An 18112-nucleotide genomic window follows, 5' to 3' on the forward strand; every position below is an offset into this window, starting at 1 on the left:
TGTACTTAATACATGATCACATATATTATCCTTGTATGATTAACTGCAAGCATAGATTGTAATACTAATATCCCAGTAAACATTTAATTTGAAATAAACCTTTCTAGATCCTATTAAGAATAAATTTGAACACTAAATTGTAAGTCCTCTTTGGAAAACTTAGTTAAGATTCATTAATACTAATAATAGCTAATATTTATTGAGAAATCACTGTGCATCAGGCATTGTTCAAATCAATTTACACAGGTTACCCAGTTATTTGGTCTTTATTATGACCTATGCAGAAGTGCTGCTATTATTACCCTCTGATTAGAAAGGGGTCTAAGGCTCACATTAATCCACGTATGACAAGGCCTGTGTTACTAAAGTCAGCAAGTGGCAGAGCTGGAGCTTGGAGTCTGTTTTGACTGTCACAGTAGATTTTAACCACCGTGCTCTATTCTGTAAACCAAACTGTTAATGTAAGGAACAGATCTGGCTGAAAACTTGATCCAGAGACGGTTAAAAATACATTTGAATGTGAATACATTTTGGCATGGTATCACTTTATAGCTCTTTGCATTTTTGCATTTTTCATTCTCTCTATTGCCTGATTATTCAGATGATTTTGCTTAGTACATTTAGTTCATCTTCCTGGCCACAGAAGACATTTGATTTTGAGACTCCTCTTCCATCACATCAAAGAGGTCCAAGAGAATAGTAAGTGTTGGAGTCTAGGAGGGAAAATGAAAGGGCCTATGATTAAAAAGACTAGTTGGAAATCCAGCTCAAGTATCACTTTAAGGCTCTAAATAACGTCTGTGTCTATATCTATATATGTATCTATCAACAATTCCATCTAAATTGGGATTTAGTGTAGACCTCATTTAGTTTTGATAATGGTAGCAATTTTTTGTATGCAGATACCTCAATTTGGGATTACAGAAAATGGAACTGATTTAGAGGACACATAGGCGTTTTGTGATCTGGATTAGGAGACATCTGGTAGGGAGCAACTGAATAAAAGCACTATAATAAGAAAAGCAAGTATAATTTGAGATACAGAGCTTTATAATAGAAAAGGCCTATGCTTTGGTGTCGGGATGACCTAAATAAAAATCTCAGAGTTTCTATTTAATAACTCTAACCTCTGGGAAACACCCTAACCATTCTGTTTTACTTTTTGCCTATAGAGTGGTGGGAAGAGCAGAACATTCCTTCTCTACTAGGAAGAGTTTATGGAGTGTTGAAATGTAGTTCATTTAATTTTTTGTACCTTAACTTTCTTTTTTTTAATTTTTTTTTAACATTTATTTATTTTTGAGACAGAGAGAGAGAGAGCATGAACAGGGGAGGGTCAGAGAAAGAGGGAGACACAGAATCTGAAACAGGCTCCAGGCTCTGAGCTGTCAGCACAGAGCCCGACGCGGGGCTCGAACCCACAGACCGCGAGATCATGACCTGAGCCGAAGTCGGACACTTAACCGACTGAGCGACCCAGGTGGCCCTGTACCTTAACTTTCTGACAGAGGTAGAAACTATGATTTTTGTAGTTCACTGTGTTTTTTTTCTTTTGAATTGTCCTTTCTGCTCTTAAGCCCATGAAATGATTTTCATTTTCAATATTGTATTTTTCAGTTGTAGAATTTTCATTTATTATTTTGCATTGTTAATTTTTTTTGCTAAAATTCTCTATGTATTCATGCTTATTGTTCACCTTTTCCACTTAACACATGAACATATTTATAGTAGTTATTTTAAAGTTGTTGTCTGTTGTTTCTAATCTCTGGAATATCTTTGGGTCTGCTTCTATTGACCATTCTTTGTTTTGAGAATGGTTCACCTTTTTGTGCTTCTTTGCATGTCTTGTAATTTATATTTGAGATATTGGTACAATAAGCTAACAATAGTAGAGACTGAATAAATGATATTTACCCCAATTGAAGGGTATGCTCCTTCCTGTAATCCATGATTGAACTGAGTTCTGGGACAGGTTACACTTTGGGTAAATTACAAGCCACCATTGGTTCCAAATAATTTGATGACCCAATTAGAATTCTCCCTCAAGTAGTACTTGGGATTTAAGCACCAATAAAAATCTTGAGATGTCTTAGGGCTTGACAGTCATGTTTTTAAGTCACCAAAAGGCTTTCTCTGCACTCTACCCCACCTTTTAGTAGTCCAGAGATCTCTCTGTCCTCCTTCTGTTCTTCAGCCTTTAGTGAGCTCTGCTATGCTTTCAGTGAAGGCTCCATGAACTTGGTGGGATTTCTTTAGACCCTGCTGTTACTTTTTTCAGCCTTTGCCCTGTATACTGGTGAAGATCTCATGAGAAAGAATTGACAGATGAGTACAGACTCTCTCTGTATCTGGAGCTCCTCAAGGTTCTAATCTGCTATGCCAAACTATATGTGGCCTTTAGAAGTTTGGCTATTTTCTCCTTACCCTGTAAATCACACTATGTTGGACTTAACATCTCCCATTGTGTTTCCTGAGATGAACATAATAGGCAATTTCTTCTCTCTTAGGAGGAGCTTATGAAGTTCTGAAATTTAGTTCCATTAATTTTTTTGTGTACTTTACCTCCCTTTTGGTTGTTAAAAAATGATATAAATTTTATAGTTCATCCTTTTTGTTGTTCTGGTTGAAGCAATAAATTCGTGACTTTTCTACATTTTGAGTGAAGAAATCTTACCTTAACCATTCTGAGTCATCTTTGGAAAGAGAATCTTTATGAAGATTTACATATAGCATGCAAAAATCTACTTAATATGGTGTCTGACATTGGTAAGGGCTTGATAAATATTAATGTCCTTTCTCCACTAAGTTGGATATCAAGGGATGCCAAGTAAAAAAAGGAACAGCTGTGTAGGTTTTGCCTGAATAGTATTTGGAAGGGGTTAAATTTGGAAGACAGAGAGGACTGATTGACAGAAAGGAATAATAAAAACTGAGTTTTTATCTGCTTCATTTATTTCTTTCAACCAATATTTATAAAAAGCATTCTTATGGACTGTGCTTATGGTATAGATCATTCTTAAAGAGACTTCTAAACTAGAGATCTTGTGCTCATCTATTATTTAGTCCTATGAATGTATCCATTATATTCTACAGAAACAAAGATGGTTATTTTCACTTAGGTATTTGTTTAAAAGGAAATGGGAGATGAAGTGGGAGTTGTGGAAACATAACAGAATCTGATAAAGAGAAAACTAAACTAAGGAGCTAAACAAGCACAATGGGTGGCAAATTAAAGGGGAGGAAGACTCTCCACAATCAAGGACAGCAGACAATAGCTGACAGTGTTTGTGTCTCAAGGAAGGAAACGAATTTATAAACACCTTCTTGTTATGTACTAGAAAAGAGCTATAGATCAGTGAGGATTCACGTCAGCGGTCCACACCTGGATGGATGAATTGGCTTACTGAGAAGTGGGGGAAAGATGAAACGGGGAGGCTGCATTGTCAGTTACATCTAATCCTGCCTGCTTTCTCTTGATGGTGTGGATTTGCTCAGACCAAAAAGAGTCTTTTTGTTCAAACTGCTTTTCTCTCTCCGGGATAGCCAGATGGGTGACCCCAATAGGAAGATGAAGTAAACCTTTATGTATTAGGTTGTTGTGGAACGAAAGAATTACATGTCGGTGTGTGTGAATTTCATATCATCCAGCTTCCCCGTGAATACATGATTCACAGAAACCAAAGAAGGACAGGGAAATAAAAAAGCAAAGGAAAAAAAAATAAGAGAGTCTCGCACATTTTATTTGGGTCAGTAACAAACTAAAAGCTCAATGAATTGAAATCCTGTGGGAGTGGGATCAGGACAGAATTTATCCGTTTGCAATCTTGACCTATCAGCTATGAGGTATCCCAGCTGCAGGCGACATCAGTCTTTGCTCTCCAGAGGCAGCAGCTGGGCTCGCATTGTCCCTTCTACAATTTCCTGCTGGATCTGGGAGCATTTGATTAAAAACAAAACCGAACAAACCTTAAAGTGCATATACTTATATGCACATATACCTTAAAGTGCATAAAGGCCAGATACTTTATTTATCCAAAAGGCACTTTTTTTTTCATGCGTGAGAGTTATGCTGTGTCATCCTGCGCTGCAGCCACTTTATATCCTTTTCCTCCTCCTTAATTTCCTGTAATTCCATGGATGGAAACATTGCATCAGAAGCGTGTATCTCTGTGTAACTCGCTAAAATGGGGAATTAAGAGTCTCTTGATTGCATGATTTTCTTTGCTGAATATCATACCACAAAGCCTCTTTCAATTACACACATCACTTCTAGCTAGTGTGTCTGAGGCAATCACTACTCTAGGAAGCACAAATATGTTTTGAGTGTTTAATTAATTTATAGGCCACTGACCTTGGTAGCTGTTTCATAACTTACCCTCCTCGGTCTACTTAAAACCATACTCCCCTAAACTTACCTGAATCCCGACACATATCACATTGCATTTTAATTGGGAGATGTCAGGCTAGAGAAAAAAGTACATGGGCCTTGTTATTAACGATACCAACTCCGATACTACATGTGTGACGTTAGGCAAGTTACTCTAAGATTCATTCCCTTAACTTATAAAATAGATGTAATAATAAGCTTTCTGTTCCAAATTTTTAGGGGAAGGGGGTTAGTGTCAAGCAGAAGTAGATGGCACTACACTGGGCTGTCTTAGGATTTTTCTTTTTTATCTTGTTTCAGATTCCTTCCCATATTAATTCACCAATTTCTAAGCCTTCTTTGGGGCCAAACAAGACATCATAGTCATACTTTCTTTCCAGACAATGTAGCTTATTCATCATTTCTCTGATGCATACCTTCCTTATGCTCTCAGATTGGCTCTGGTTTAAATATTTGATAATCCTCATTTATGGAATTTATAAGAGCAAAAGAGCCAACCACTTGTGATCGGTGAGGCTTGGATGAGGGACACCTAAGAAGACATTCTGCCTTATTTCCCTATTTAGGGTTGTTGGTGGACATTAAATAACCCCTGCTGGTGGCTGTGCATACCAGAGATCCAGAGGGAAGAAGTAATAGAATTTATGAATTTCCAAATAAGCAGATAAAGAAGAATAAAACTTTGCTACCTAAGGAATGTGGTTTCTTCTTAAAGATGAAGGAAAAACAAAATGAAGTAATCACAAATTCAAAAGCCCCAAATTCCATATTTATAGAATCTGATCTACCATTTTAATGAAAAGTGTCTGAAAGGTCTGCCCTATTTCCAGAGAAACTTGGTCTCTTGAGTGAGCACTTAACCAATCTAATATCAACCCCTGTTTGTATGGCAGTATGGTCTGCTTTATCCATTCTGTATTAAATAGTATGTAAAAAGTAAATGATAGTTATTAATTAAGAGAGAAAGAGTCCTTAAAGGAACCAGGATCCTAAATAAACAGTGACTACACCCTTACCAATTTCATGAAGGAGAGATGGAGTGTTCAGGGGAAACAATATTGGCAAAGAAACACTCTACTATTGTCTTAAATTTAGGCCTCTATTCCTATATAGTTCTAGTTCTTCAAAGAATTAAATGTTTTCCCTATGATAGTGTAGGGACCCAACAAGTCAATGGCCTCCTCTGTCTTCCCCAAGTTCTTGCATCTCACCATCCCAACAGCAAGGAAAAAGAAATCCAGAAATCCACACACATCAGAGAGAAAAGAAAAACATACTGACTTCAACATCTAGAGTGTACTGTCCAAGACTGCTCTCCCTAGGCTTTCCTCTACTGGGCAGTCACAAGCAATCCCAGAGCCCACCTCATTTAACCAGCTGTGACTTTGGAAAAACAACCTGTAAGTTCACAATGAAAGGAAACATACATGGTAATGGCTGGCTGGACCTTTTTCCAAGAAGTAGTGGCATTGGCCTTATTTCCATACCAGCTCCTGGGAAGAACTACATCCAATAAGAAATCTGGGGCCTCGACTTGAATCTACTTCTCCTTTGAAAAAAAAAATCTACAGTGATGTGTATTGTACATCTCCATTTTCTATTCCACATACATATTTCTAACCTTTTTTTATTTCTGTATTCTAGAAGAACAAGGAAATTTTTCTCTCAGTCACTGAACTGCCTTTCTATAGCTTCAGTTCTGCTTTTTATGACCTCAATTGTGAATTTAAATTGTCCATATTTCATCGTAAGTTTCTAACATTTTAAATTAGCCTACTTACATGTGCTTAGCAATCATTCATTAAATTCTAGATTATTTTACTGCCCTGATATTGGATCTTGGCCCATTCTAACTGTGAGATTATATAATTGTGGTAAGCAATTACTTAAAATTTAGTGATGACAAATTGATGTTACTTGTGAAAGTTACAATATCTAATTTTCAATGTATATGAGGACAAAAAGGGGTATAATAACTTATACACCTCCTTGTTACGGTATGATGTTTCTAAAGTACAAGGATACTGAATGAGATAGAAGAATATCTCCAAGAATGTAGACCTCAAAATATAAAAAATACAAAAGAGAGTGATGAGACATGGAAAATCAAATAAAGAGGTTAAATACACATTAAAAGTATTTTCAGTGAAAGACATGGGAGACATTAATCAAATAAATAATATGAGTATTTACCGCAGTTAAGAAAAACCACAAATTTTAAGATTAAAAGTATCAAGCAAGGGTGTCTGGGTGACTCAGTCAGTTATGCATCCAGCTCTTGATTTTGGCTCAGATCATGATCTCACAGGTTGTGGGATCAAGCTCTACATTGGGCTTTGCGCTGACAGTGTGGAGGCTGGAGCCTGCTTGAGATTCTCTTTCTCCCCCTCTCTCTCTCTGCCCCTCCCCCATACTTTCTCCCTCTTGCTCTCGCTCTCTAAAAAAATAAATAAATAAACATTAAATTTTTTTAAGTGTCAAGCAGTATAAATTAAAAAGACCCACACTTAGGCATATAATTCTAATTTTTTTCAAATCAGGAATAATGAGAAGATTCTAAAAACTTAAAAGAATAAAATCAACTACCTACAGAGAAGTGAGAAGTGGGGTTACACTTGTTTTTCAACAACAATACTAGATAATAAAAGACAATGGAACATACTTCATTGAAAAGATTTTAGAATATTAGGAAAATGAAACTTACATAAGAGTGGTCATAAAATTTCTCTACAACACCTTACTTAACTAAACATCAGCAACAAGGAAATGTTTTCAGCTCAATTCCTAATGAAGAATTGGTTTTCCTGTTAAAAGGTGGAAAATAAAATCCTTCATTTACTTGCCAGAGAGAGTGTAGCTACATAGATAATATATGGATTGCATCTCAGCCAGAGGTGAACATCACAGCATGCACTCAGAGCATAAGGGAGAAAGACAGTTACTGCTTCATAAGACCCATTACTGGTTAGGTATGAATTAAAATGTTGGTGGAAAGCAGATCTTCTCAGAGAGTTTCTGTATGAAACCCATCATAAAAATGTAAGAAAAGTCATAAAACTTTTAAGCATCTCAAATCAAGGTGACATACCACCATGGTATGGTTAGAAATGAGACAGTGATGGAGCACACAAGAAGAGGAGAAAGAGGGGCACCTGAGTGGCTCAGTCGGTTAAGCAACCGACTTCAGTTCAGGTCTTGATCTCGTAGTTTGTGAGTTTGAGCCCTGCGTTAGACTCTGTGCTGACAACTCAGAGCCTGGACCCTGTGTCAGATTCTGTGTCTCCCTCTTTCTCTGCCCCTCCCCTGCTTGCACTCTGTCTCTCTCTCTCAAAAATAAACATACCTTAAAACAAAATCAAGATTAGAGCTTGACAAAGAAGAAACTTTTTGTATGTTAATGTTTTCTCTCTCTCTCTCTCTCTAAAAAGATACAGAATAGGGGCACCTGGGTGGCTCAGCTGGTTAAGCATCCAACTCTTGATTTCAGCTCAGGTCATGATGTCACCATTCATGAGTTTGAGGCCTGCATTGGGGTCTGCGCTGACAGTGTAGAGTCTGCTTGGGATTCTCTCTCTCCCTCTCTCTGTCCCTCCCTTGCTCGCTCTCTCCCTCTGTCTCTCTCTCTCTCTCTCTCTCAAAATAAATAAATAAACTAAAAAAAAGAGAAAATGCAGCATATATAACTACCAGCTAAGTTACTATGGGTTGATGAAAAGACAATTTACTCAAACATTCCCTGAAATTAAACACAATACATTATGACAGTACCCTAGGGCACACAAGGCTATTGTGTTATGGAAGATTTTAATATTTTTGTGAAGTTTTCAATAGAAGCTGTAATCAATAGTCAATGCAGTTATTATTTTAAGGAGGGTGAGTTTATATTTATGCACTGCTTGAGGCACAGAGGGACAATAATGTAAATCAATTAATATGGAATAAGGTATTAAAACAATATATAAGATGGTAATAAAATGTAGAATAACATTGTAGGGATCTCTGGCAACAACAAAATACATTGGTGCAACACAATTATATTAATTTTTCCTTGAAAATATTATATGGATTTTTCCAGTGATATTCATATACCTTAAGAACTCAATAATATTACAAAAGTAGCAATAATGTCTAGTCCCCTCTCAATGTTTTGCACTAATAATGAGTAGATGTAGCAAAGTGAAGCCAAATTTCTGATTGTCCTTAAATATTTCTAATGGGGTGCATTATTTGGTTTGAGAGAAAAATGTAACAGATTTACCTCTCTAATTATGTTTCTGCAAGACTAAATATTAACATTAATTAGCATTCCATTTGCACCCACAAGGAAAATCACTCTAGAATTTAAATTTGCCACAGTTAAGCCATATTCAAATAAAGTAGTTTTTTTCTGTGTATATTACTTTCCTTGTGAAAAAATTTTAAAATTTCCCTAGTGAGGGGAAAAAAACTTCCAAAATAACTTACATTTGAATAATTCTTTCAACTTTTCTATAGCTATATAGAAATTTTTTTTAAGATTATACAACTGGTTATAGTTCTTAAAAAACCCCTTCAGAAAATCTAATAATCTTTTCATACAACAAAACTGCTACTCAGATACCAGCCAGTCCTAAATCTATATAGCTAAATGATGATTGAATCTCAAATAGCATATGCGATCCCACTCTAACACCCCGGTGGGTGTTATCTAGTGTATTAGCTTGCTGAGGCTGTGTGGTTTAAACAAAATAAATTTATTTTCTCACAGTTCCAGAGGCTAAAAGTCTGAGATCAAACTGTTAGTAAGATTGGTTTCTTCCAAGACCTCTCTTCTTGGCTTGATGGCCATCTTCTCCCTGTGTATTCACATGTTCTGTGTTCTGTGTGTATCTGTTTCCTAATCTCTTCTAACAAGGACATAAATCATATTGGATTAAGGTCTACCCTCATGATCTCATTTTAATTTATTTACCTCTTTAAAAGCCCTATCTCCAAGTATAGTCACATTCTGAGTTATGGGGTGGGTAAGATTTCAACATATGGATTTTGGGAGATACTTCTGAGCTCATAACACCTAGAAAATATAATCTATTTTGCTTATTGCAAAGATCCCAAACATTGTTTCAGTATACAAAAAGGCACAACCCATGTATCTGGTCGGGATCTGAGGATTGGAGTACCGAGTCCCATATCCACAGTGTGTTTGGAATGAATAGCACTTCATAAAGCTCTCTTCATACAGTATTTCATTTGACCCTCAAAACAAACTTTGTGGTAGGTGTTGCTATCACACCCATGAAATGGATGAGAAAATTGAGATTGTGAGGATTCAGTGACTTGCACAAGGTTATGTAGTGATTGACAAAGGCAGAACACAAGCAGAATCCTCAAATCATACCACTTGCATGAAAGTAACTAACCAAAAGTCTTTCTCCCTCCTCCCTTCTCTCCCTTCCTTCTTTCTTTCCTTCTTTCCTTCCCTCCTTCCTTCCTTCTTTCTCCCTTCCTTCCTTCCTTCCTTCCTTCCTTCCTTCCTTCCTTCCTTCCTTTTTTCCTTCCTTCCCCCTCTCTTCCTTTTTCTCTTCTTGTCTTTCATTTTTCCTTCTTGTTTTGTTTTGGCTACTCTATTTAACTGAAAAAAAATTTTTTTTGCCATAGAGGCAATAAGGATTGGTGTTTAATATATACATATTATATATAAAACCAAATATATATTGTACATATTATATCAAATGAAATTGCCAGTTTTCAACCAACTGTGACCTGCAAAAGCAGCAATTTTACGTGGTTTAATCAAGAAATAACACACAGTGAACAACACCCACTTTCCTATTTGCATCTCCTTTGAACTCTCTCACTTGAGATTTACCCCCACTTCTGCGTCTCATCTGCCCCCATCCCAAACATAGCTGTTTATCAGCCAGTTGTGCCCTTCATGATAGCAATCTGGGAACAAACTGGAAGGGTTAGGGCAAACATGGCAATATGTATGTTGGAGACTAAATAAGTGAATGGGTTATGAGTAAGAAAACAAAATAATCACTTCAAATAATCGACTTCTTATTTTTCTGTTCCACGAACATTTAAAGTTAGGCATTCCCTTCCCCAAGACAGATAATGTTTCTTTACAAAAGCAAACCAGCAAGCAAACAAAAACAAGAAAAAACAGAAAACAAAACAAACCACAAAAGCACACACCCAAAACCCTTCATCATGACTGTTATTTAATATGCAATTAAATCTGTTAATACTTGTAGTACTTATCTATTACTGTGTAAAAAATTAATCCAAAATTTAGTGGCTTAAGATAATACACAATTATTATCTCACAGATTGGGAGTCCAGAAATCTGGGAGTGGTTTAGCTGGGTAGTTCTGGCTTAGAATGTCTCATTTTGTTGCTGTCAGACTTAGTGGGAGCCACATATAAGTGGGAGCTTATATGAAGGTTGGTTGTAGAAGGAAGATCCATTTCCAAATGCTTCACTTACTTCGTTATTGCAGAAGGCCTCAGTTCCTAATTGGCTTGCGGCAGGAGGCCAAATTCCTTGCCACATGGGCCTTTCCTCATAGCATGGTAACCAACTTGGTCCAGATCCAGCATCTAAGAGTAACACGAGGTCATAGTGCTTTTTATGATCTACTCTCAGAGGTCACAAACCATCCCTTCTACTATATTCCACTCACTAGAAATGAGAAGTCAGGGAGGGAAATTAGTCTCAACCTCTTAAAAAGAGGAGCATCAAAGAATTTGTGGGCATGTTTTAAAACTACCACACTATGTTTATACAGTGCCAAGAAGCACTCAAATGACAAGTCTATGGCTCTCAAATAGTAATTGAAGTTCAGCACAGGAATTTTTAGGCTTTAGCCTTGTAGGTATATGATGGAATCCATTAAATAGGTTAAATAAGCATTAAATACTTCTGCAAAATAATTTACAAAACTGAACATCCCAGCAGAAATTTGCCTTAGTTTATTTAAAAGATCAAGATACTTTGGGGCGCCTGGGTGGCTCAGTTGGTTAAGTGTCCGACTTTAGCTGAGGTCATGATCTTGCAGCCCGTGAGTTCAAGCTCCACGTCAGGCTCTGTGCTGACAGCTTGGGCCTGGAGCCTGCTTCAGATTCTGTGTCTCCCTCTCTCTCTAGCCCTCCCCTGTTTGCACTCTCTCTCTGTCTTTCAAAAATGAATAAATATTAAAAAATTTTAAAAAATAAATAAAAAATTTTTAAAAAGATCAAGATACTTTGATTCTAAAGCCTAGTATACGTGATATAACATAGGCCAGTGCTTTGTGGTTAGCTCACCTATAACTGCCATATGGTAGTTCTACTCAGCTTCTGATTTTATTTAAATCTAAAATAATTGATGACTTCAACAAAATTCAAATAAAATTAGCATAAATTTATTAGTTTTATGATGACTGTCAGTGTGTGATGTAAAAGTTGTCAACCGCTCCTCTTTACCTTCTCTTCTGGTCTCCAAGGGAGAGCACCAAGAGCTGAAGGAATAATGTCTTCATTTTGAATAGAAGGCTCTGGTAACTTATACCAAGACTGAAAAATGGTTTAAATGATGCTTGTAATATGCCACTGTGATGCTAATGATTGTTTTCCTTCTAGTTTAGTAAAGATCACATTTTCTTTTACATCACTCCTTCACTTTACAGTCTAAATTTCATAAAGGGTTACATTATGTTATATTTTGGAGAGGAGAGGGAGATTCACATGGAAATGGCTGCCCTGGGTAATCCTCCTGGCTGGTTGTGCTTGTAGTGTGCTGGCGAGTAAGGGCTATAAGACCTGTGATGGAAGCAATAGTCCCAACCATCAGCCATCAGCTTCTCTCTCTCTTTCTTTCATTCTCCTCTTAAGTTTGGTGGATGCCATTTAATTCGTTTTTTTGTCATTGTCAATTAGGATTGATCTTTCGTGGTAGAACTAATTCACCATCAGCTTCGATTTTCTCCCAGGGTTCCTGTGAAGGTTCTTTGCAGACAGCTCAGAACCCCCCCCCCCAGATGCCTTCAGCCCCCACCAAAGTGAGTCCTCCCTGTTCTGTCTTGCTGCTTGGATTTCCTAGCCTGACAAGGTGGCTTTCTCGAGTGTGGTGCTGGCAAGAAAGCCATAAGCCATGCAACCTTGTCTCCTTGACTCGTAAGCCATCCCTTCCTTGTCAAATAGTGGGAGGGCAGGCTACTTTCCTGCTACCCCTTATCCTCAGCCTTACTGTTTCTTTGTGAGACTGAACATTTCAGAGCAGAATTGAAAAGCATGAGGACCCCCAAAATAAATAAATAATTTGAATATGTATATTTTTCATCACACAGTTTTTTTTATCATTATGCTAAGATAAGATTAATGAGATCACTGCATGTCATGAATCTCCACCAATTTAATCCATACAATGAAAACCTTTTAAATTGAGTGTAGTCAGGAGGTGCCTGGGTGGCTCAATCGGCTGAGCGTCCAATTTTGGCTCGGGTCATGATCTCAGTGTGTGGTTTCAAGCCCCACGACAGGCTCTGTGCTGACACAGAGCCAGCTTTAGATTCTGTGTCTCCCTCTCTCTCTGCCCCGCCCCTGCTCGCACTCTGTCTCTCATTCTCTCTCTCTCTAAAACAAACATGAAAATTTTTTTAAAAAATAAGTAAATAAATTGAATGTAGTCAGAAATGATCTCGAGTGAACAGAACTCTCTACATAAGTAAAATTTTTATAATTGGGAAACAATGTCTTTATTCCATTGAAGTTTCCCTATCTATAATACCCTTGTCTGAAGTTAGGGAATTTTCACGTAACTTGTATTTTTTTTTTTTATCATTTCAACTAAACTACAATGGACATGTTTAAAGTGGAACATTAGAAAGTGGGGCTGGGTGCAGGAATGATTCTTTGTTAGGTGTAGAGCCATCCTATGCACTGCCACACATGCTGTAGCATCCCTGGTCCTTGTCCCTGAAGGTCAAGAAAGGGTCCAACCCATTATGACAACTCAATTCCCATATACTTTTTCCAAATACCTCTTGAAATGAGGCATTCTACTGAAAACTACTGAACTGTGCAGAGCGAGTAGAAGTAATGAGTTGGTTTGGCTCCCCTCAGCAGGGAAGCAGACCCCAACCTCTTGTAACAATTCAACTTAGAATATGGGACATATCAACTTTGGGGCTTCCTCATGATACTGCAACCCAGGAAAAAATCACACTTCAGAAAAAATCGCACTTGACCACCACTTCAGCTTTATCCATGGAGGAATGTAGTAATTTAGATATTTCTTCTATCTTCGATGAGTTGTTTATGCACATTTTTTTCTTCCAAGTTTTTAAAGTCAAGTTAGTTAACATATATTGTAGCACTGGTTTCAGGAGTAGAATGTAGTGGTTCATCACTTACATACAACACTCAGTGCTCATCCCAACAAGTGCCTTCCTTAAGGCCCATCACCCAATTTATCCCTCTCCCACCTCCCTTCCAGTAACCTTCAGTTTGTTCTGTATAGTTAAGAGTCTCTTCTCGTTTGCCTCTCTCTCTGTTTTTACCTTATTTTCTTTTTCTTTCCCTTCCCCCATGTTCATCTGTTTTGTTTCTTAAATTCCACATATGCATGAAATCATATGATATTTGTCCTTCTCAGACTGATTTATTTTGCTTAGCATAATGCATTCTAGCTCCATCCACATCCTTGCAAATGGCAAGCTTTCATTCTTTTTTGATGGCTGAGTAATATTCCATTGTATGTATGTAATATATATATACATATATTATGTGTATATATACTCCTTTATCCATTCATCAGTTGATAGGGATTTGGGCTCTTTCCATAATTTGACTATTGTGGATAGTACTGCTATAAACATTGGGGTGCATGTGCCCCTTTGAATCAGCATTTTGGTATCCTTTGGATAAATACCTAGTAGTGCAATTGCTGGGTTAGATGGTAGTTCTGTTTTTTACCTTTTTGAGGAACCTCCATACTGTTTTCCAAAGTAGCTGTACCAGTTCACATTCCCACCAGAAGTGTAAGAGGATTCCCCTTACTCCACATCCTTGCAACATTTGCTGTTTCATGATTTGTTAATTTTAGCCCTTTTGACAGATGTGAGGTGGTATCTCACTGTGGTTTTATTTTGAATTTCCCTGATGATGAGTGATGTTGAGCACCTTTCACGTGTCTATTAGCCATCTGGATGTCTTCTTTGGAAAAATGTCTATTAATGTCCTCTCCCATTTAACTTGATTATTTTTTGTGTGTTGTGTTTGATAAGTTCTTTATAGATTTTGGATACTAGCAGTTTATCTGATATGTCACTTGCAGATATCTTCTCCAATTCCATAGGTTGCCTTTTAGTTTTGTTGATTGTTTCCTTTGCTGTATGCACATTTATTTTTGCATATCATTCTCTGCCAGTAATTCCAAATACACATTTAATTTTGATTCCATAAGGTCTTGACTCTGTAAGTTTTTGCCTTCTTAACTATCTGAAAGAGGTTCAGCTATCTATTATTTTTTAATAAGGATCACAATCAAAATGTATAATAATTCTTCATGAACATTTCCACTGTTTAGATTGATGTACATCTAGTAAGGTAGTTTTCATATTACAAACATTTTATTTTGTAAATTTTCCAAACTAAGTGGTGGGGATAATGTGGAATGTTCTTGGAATTTGAGCTCCAGCTGCAAACCAGAGTTCAGGACCTCTTCCTCCTTCACCATATTCCTGGGGTTAGAGTATCTTGTCAGATTATTGACAAAGATCATCTAAAGAAATGTTTAATATTGTGATGGAATTGGGGAGGAGCATGCACAGAGTTGCAGGAAAGGTGTGGCTATGGTACTTTGTGAACTTCAAGGCACTATTTCCATGGCCATAGTGTCTATCTCTGTGACAGATAGGGTCAGATGTTGGATATTGGATTGTGCCTGCACCAGAGTGGAGGTGAAAGTGTTTGATGATCTCTCAAGCCAGCAGTAACATTTCAAAAAGAAAGATGCTTGTGGATGCCAGGTGCAATACAAGTAAAAGATATTAATGTTTCTAACATTTTAAAGAAATAACTCAGGATGCAAAATGTCAATTCCCAGTAAAAACGAAGTTCTATAATGAGAATTTACAGAGTTTCCACAGGCACACCATGTGATATACCATTTCTAAATTACTGTATTCTTTCCTCATGTCCCAACAGGAAAACATGTTTCCGAATCATCAAAGTCAAGAGTTTAGGAGCTACACAATTTTCCCCTGCTTCATCTTCGTAGAGGTAAGAACATTCTGGAAATCCACCTTTAAAATATATATTATTTAAAAAAATATGCTATCCCTTCAAAAATAACTCCATGTATCCTCCTCTGTACACGTTGAAACTAATTGTAGAAATCTGTAAAGCTATGGGCTTCTTTTCATCTGAAATGTTTCATGGTTATGTAGATTACAAACACGGGTTCCATAGTTGTGTCATGCACAAACACCTACCTAGATCCAGAGTTATAGTTTCATTACCTCACTGATGTATCTTCTTCTCTCTGACCCTATTTTCTAATATCCACCCTACTCCTCACAAGCTTTTCTTATCCCAAGATCTTTCAGCCTTGTTCTGGAACTATACAGTGTTGACTTTACTTGATTGGCTAATATAGCTTTCATCTGCCCTTAAGTTAGCCAGCAAGCCCTAAGGTTAATGTCAAGAATTTCAGGATCTTTTGTCTCTCTCCAGGGACCAACACTGATCACCTATTTTTGTTCCCTCACCTTCTTTTCTCACCTTTTTCCCCCATCTACCTTGACAAGTTCTCTGAGCTCTTCTTTCAGACTCATTAAGTCTGTCAAGGATTATAAGGAAGTTGAGATGATGAGAAGTTAGAGTACATTGCTGACATTTTCATGTCACACAAGATAATCATGTGCTCCCATGAAAGAGATTTAATGGCATCTGGATAAACCATTACTCATATTGGTCATTCTGAATTGTATATACATAAACAACATAGCCATTGTGCATCAACAAAGGAACTCCCAGTAGGAACCTGTTTGGCCATCTCAAACTGCTATTTATTTTTTTATTAAGTGTATATAAACTATTAGAAGTATCACAGGGGTGCCTGGATGGCTCAGTGGGTTAAGCATCCAACTCAATTTTGGCTCAGGTCATGATCTCATGATTCATGAGCTGGAACCTTTGTGTTGGGCTCTGCACTGACAACGTGGGGCCTGCTTGGGATTCTCTCTGCCCCTCCCCCACTTGTGTGTGTGTGTGCATGTGTGCGCGCTCTCTCTCTCTCTCTCTCTCTCTCTCTCCATCTCTCTCCCTCTCTCTCAAAATAAATAAATAAACTTAAAAAAATAAAGTCTGTTAAGAAATATCACAAACATATTTCACAGTGACCTCATCTTTATTATGTACATAATTTCCATGATATAATGAGTAAAATTAATATTTTAATTAAGCCAGAAATACTAGTTTGGTAATAGCTTCCTTCAATGATGGCTTTAACAAGATTATGGCTCAGTGCTTAGACATTGCAATTGTTTTCTTGGAGTCAGTCTCCTTTTCTATGACTGCAGTGAAGTTTTCTAATATTCTTCTATAAAGGACTCAGTGCAACCACATGTAATGAGAGGCAAGGTTATCAGGACATTATGCGAGGGAGGATGATGGAATAACCCAGCAAATGGGTTATCAACTTTCAAATGTTTCAAGTATTTAAAAATATGCATTAAAGCTTTAGAACTATAAGATGCTAAGCTCATTAAAGAAACTCGGTTTTGAAAAAAATCCAGTAAAAATACAAAAGTAAGCTAAAATGAACTGTTTAGTAATCATGGCAAAGAACTTTAGCCTAAGCATGAACAGTATTTACATAAAGATAAATAAGCTGTGGAATGATGAACTAGAGACAATGCTTCCTTTCTAGTTGGGTGAGAGAAATACAACATGCTTATTTCTACCAATTTTTCTTTTATGGTGGGGAAAAGAAATATCATGGATGGCAGTAGGATGAATTTGAAAACTCAGTCAGACTACACATAAAAACAAGTAGAAGTTCCAACCAAGGCAGCTAAATAAGGCTGGTGATGGGAGGCACAGATTGAGTTTTTCACGAAAGTTCTTGAAATTACATAGCGTGAGAGAACTGGAGCACAGCAGGATAAATGACAGCCTCTGAAGCTGAATCACGTTGTTCTTTAAACTGAAACAATTCTGGTGTTTGGGGAGCAATGGATGTTCTTTACAAGGATTCTAACAAGCAAAAAAAAAAAAATGCTTTAAGGTGAGCCGGAACACTTGCTGTGTATAAATCTATGGAGTAAATCCGGGAAAACAGACAGTCAAACAGAGATAGCACACAGTTGAGGCTGAAGGAGGGAAGGTATGAACGACAGGTGACTAGATGGTTTAAGTTAACTGTAAATAGTATTTTAACTGATGTTAGGCTATGAACAGAGATTGTTAGTCAATCAATTAACTTGTGTGTCAGTAAACTAGAGACCAGAAAAAAAATTTTGCGTAGCATCCACTAATCTACTTTTTTTTTGCATAACTGAAGGGAAAAAAGCCAGTCATGTGCCTCCACCATTTCACCAGCTCCATTCACCCTACACTGAATGAGATAGGTCAGAATTGAAAACGAGACTCTGATCTCGGTTCCTTGACCCTCTGATAGCTCAACTCTTGTGCTTTCACAGGCTTGAATGTAGTTTTCATGCTCCCTGTACTTAGCTTCACCTGCTTTGATCTCTCAGA

General features: G+C 37.2%; 1 long non-coding RNA gene across 4 annotated transcripts; it reads right to left on the reverse strand.

The window, feature by feature from the left end:
* Window positions 1-524: 524 nt before the first annotated feature.
* LOC132671728 (uncharacterized) lies at window positions 525-10966 on the reverse strand. 4 transcript variants are annotated; one of them, XR_009607233.3, is made up of 5 exons: window positions 10857-10966; window positions 7092-7191; window positions 4416-4463; window positions 2150-2304; window positions 525-713 (listed from the first exon to the last, which is right to left on the reverse strand). It is a non-coding gene; the product is annotated as an uncharacterized LOC132671728 (long non-coding RNA). The 4 variants fall into 4 exon arrangements; XR_009607235.2 differs by lacking the exon at window positions 2150-2304; XR_009607234.2 differs by lacking the exons at window positions 2150-2304; window positions 7092-7191.
* Between the last annotated feature and the right edge of the window lie 7146 nt (window positions 10967-18112).

The sequence above is a fragment of the Panthera onca genome, chromosome C1 (assembly GCF_046562875.1).
Source record: "Panthera onca isolate mPanOnc1 chromosome C1, mPanOnc1 haplotype 2, whole genome shotgun sequence".
NCBI lineage: Eukaryota > Metazoa > Chordata > Mammalia > Carnivora > Felidae > Panthera > Panthera onca.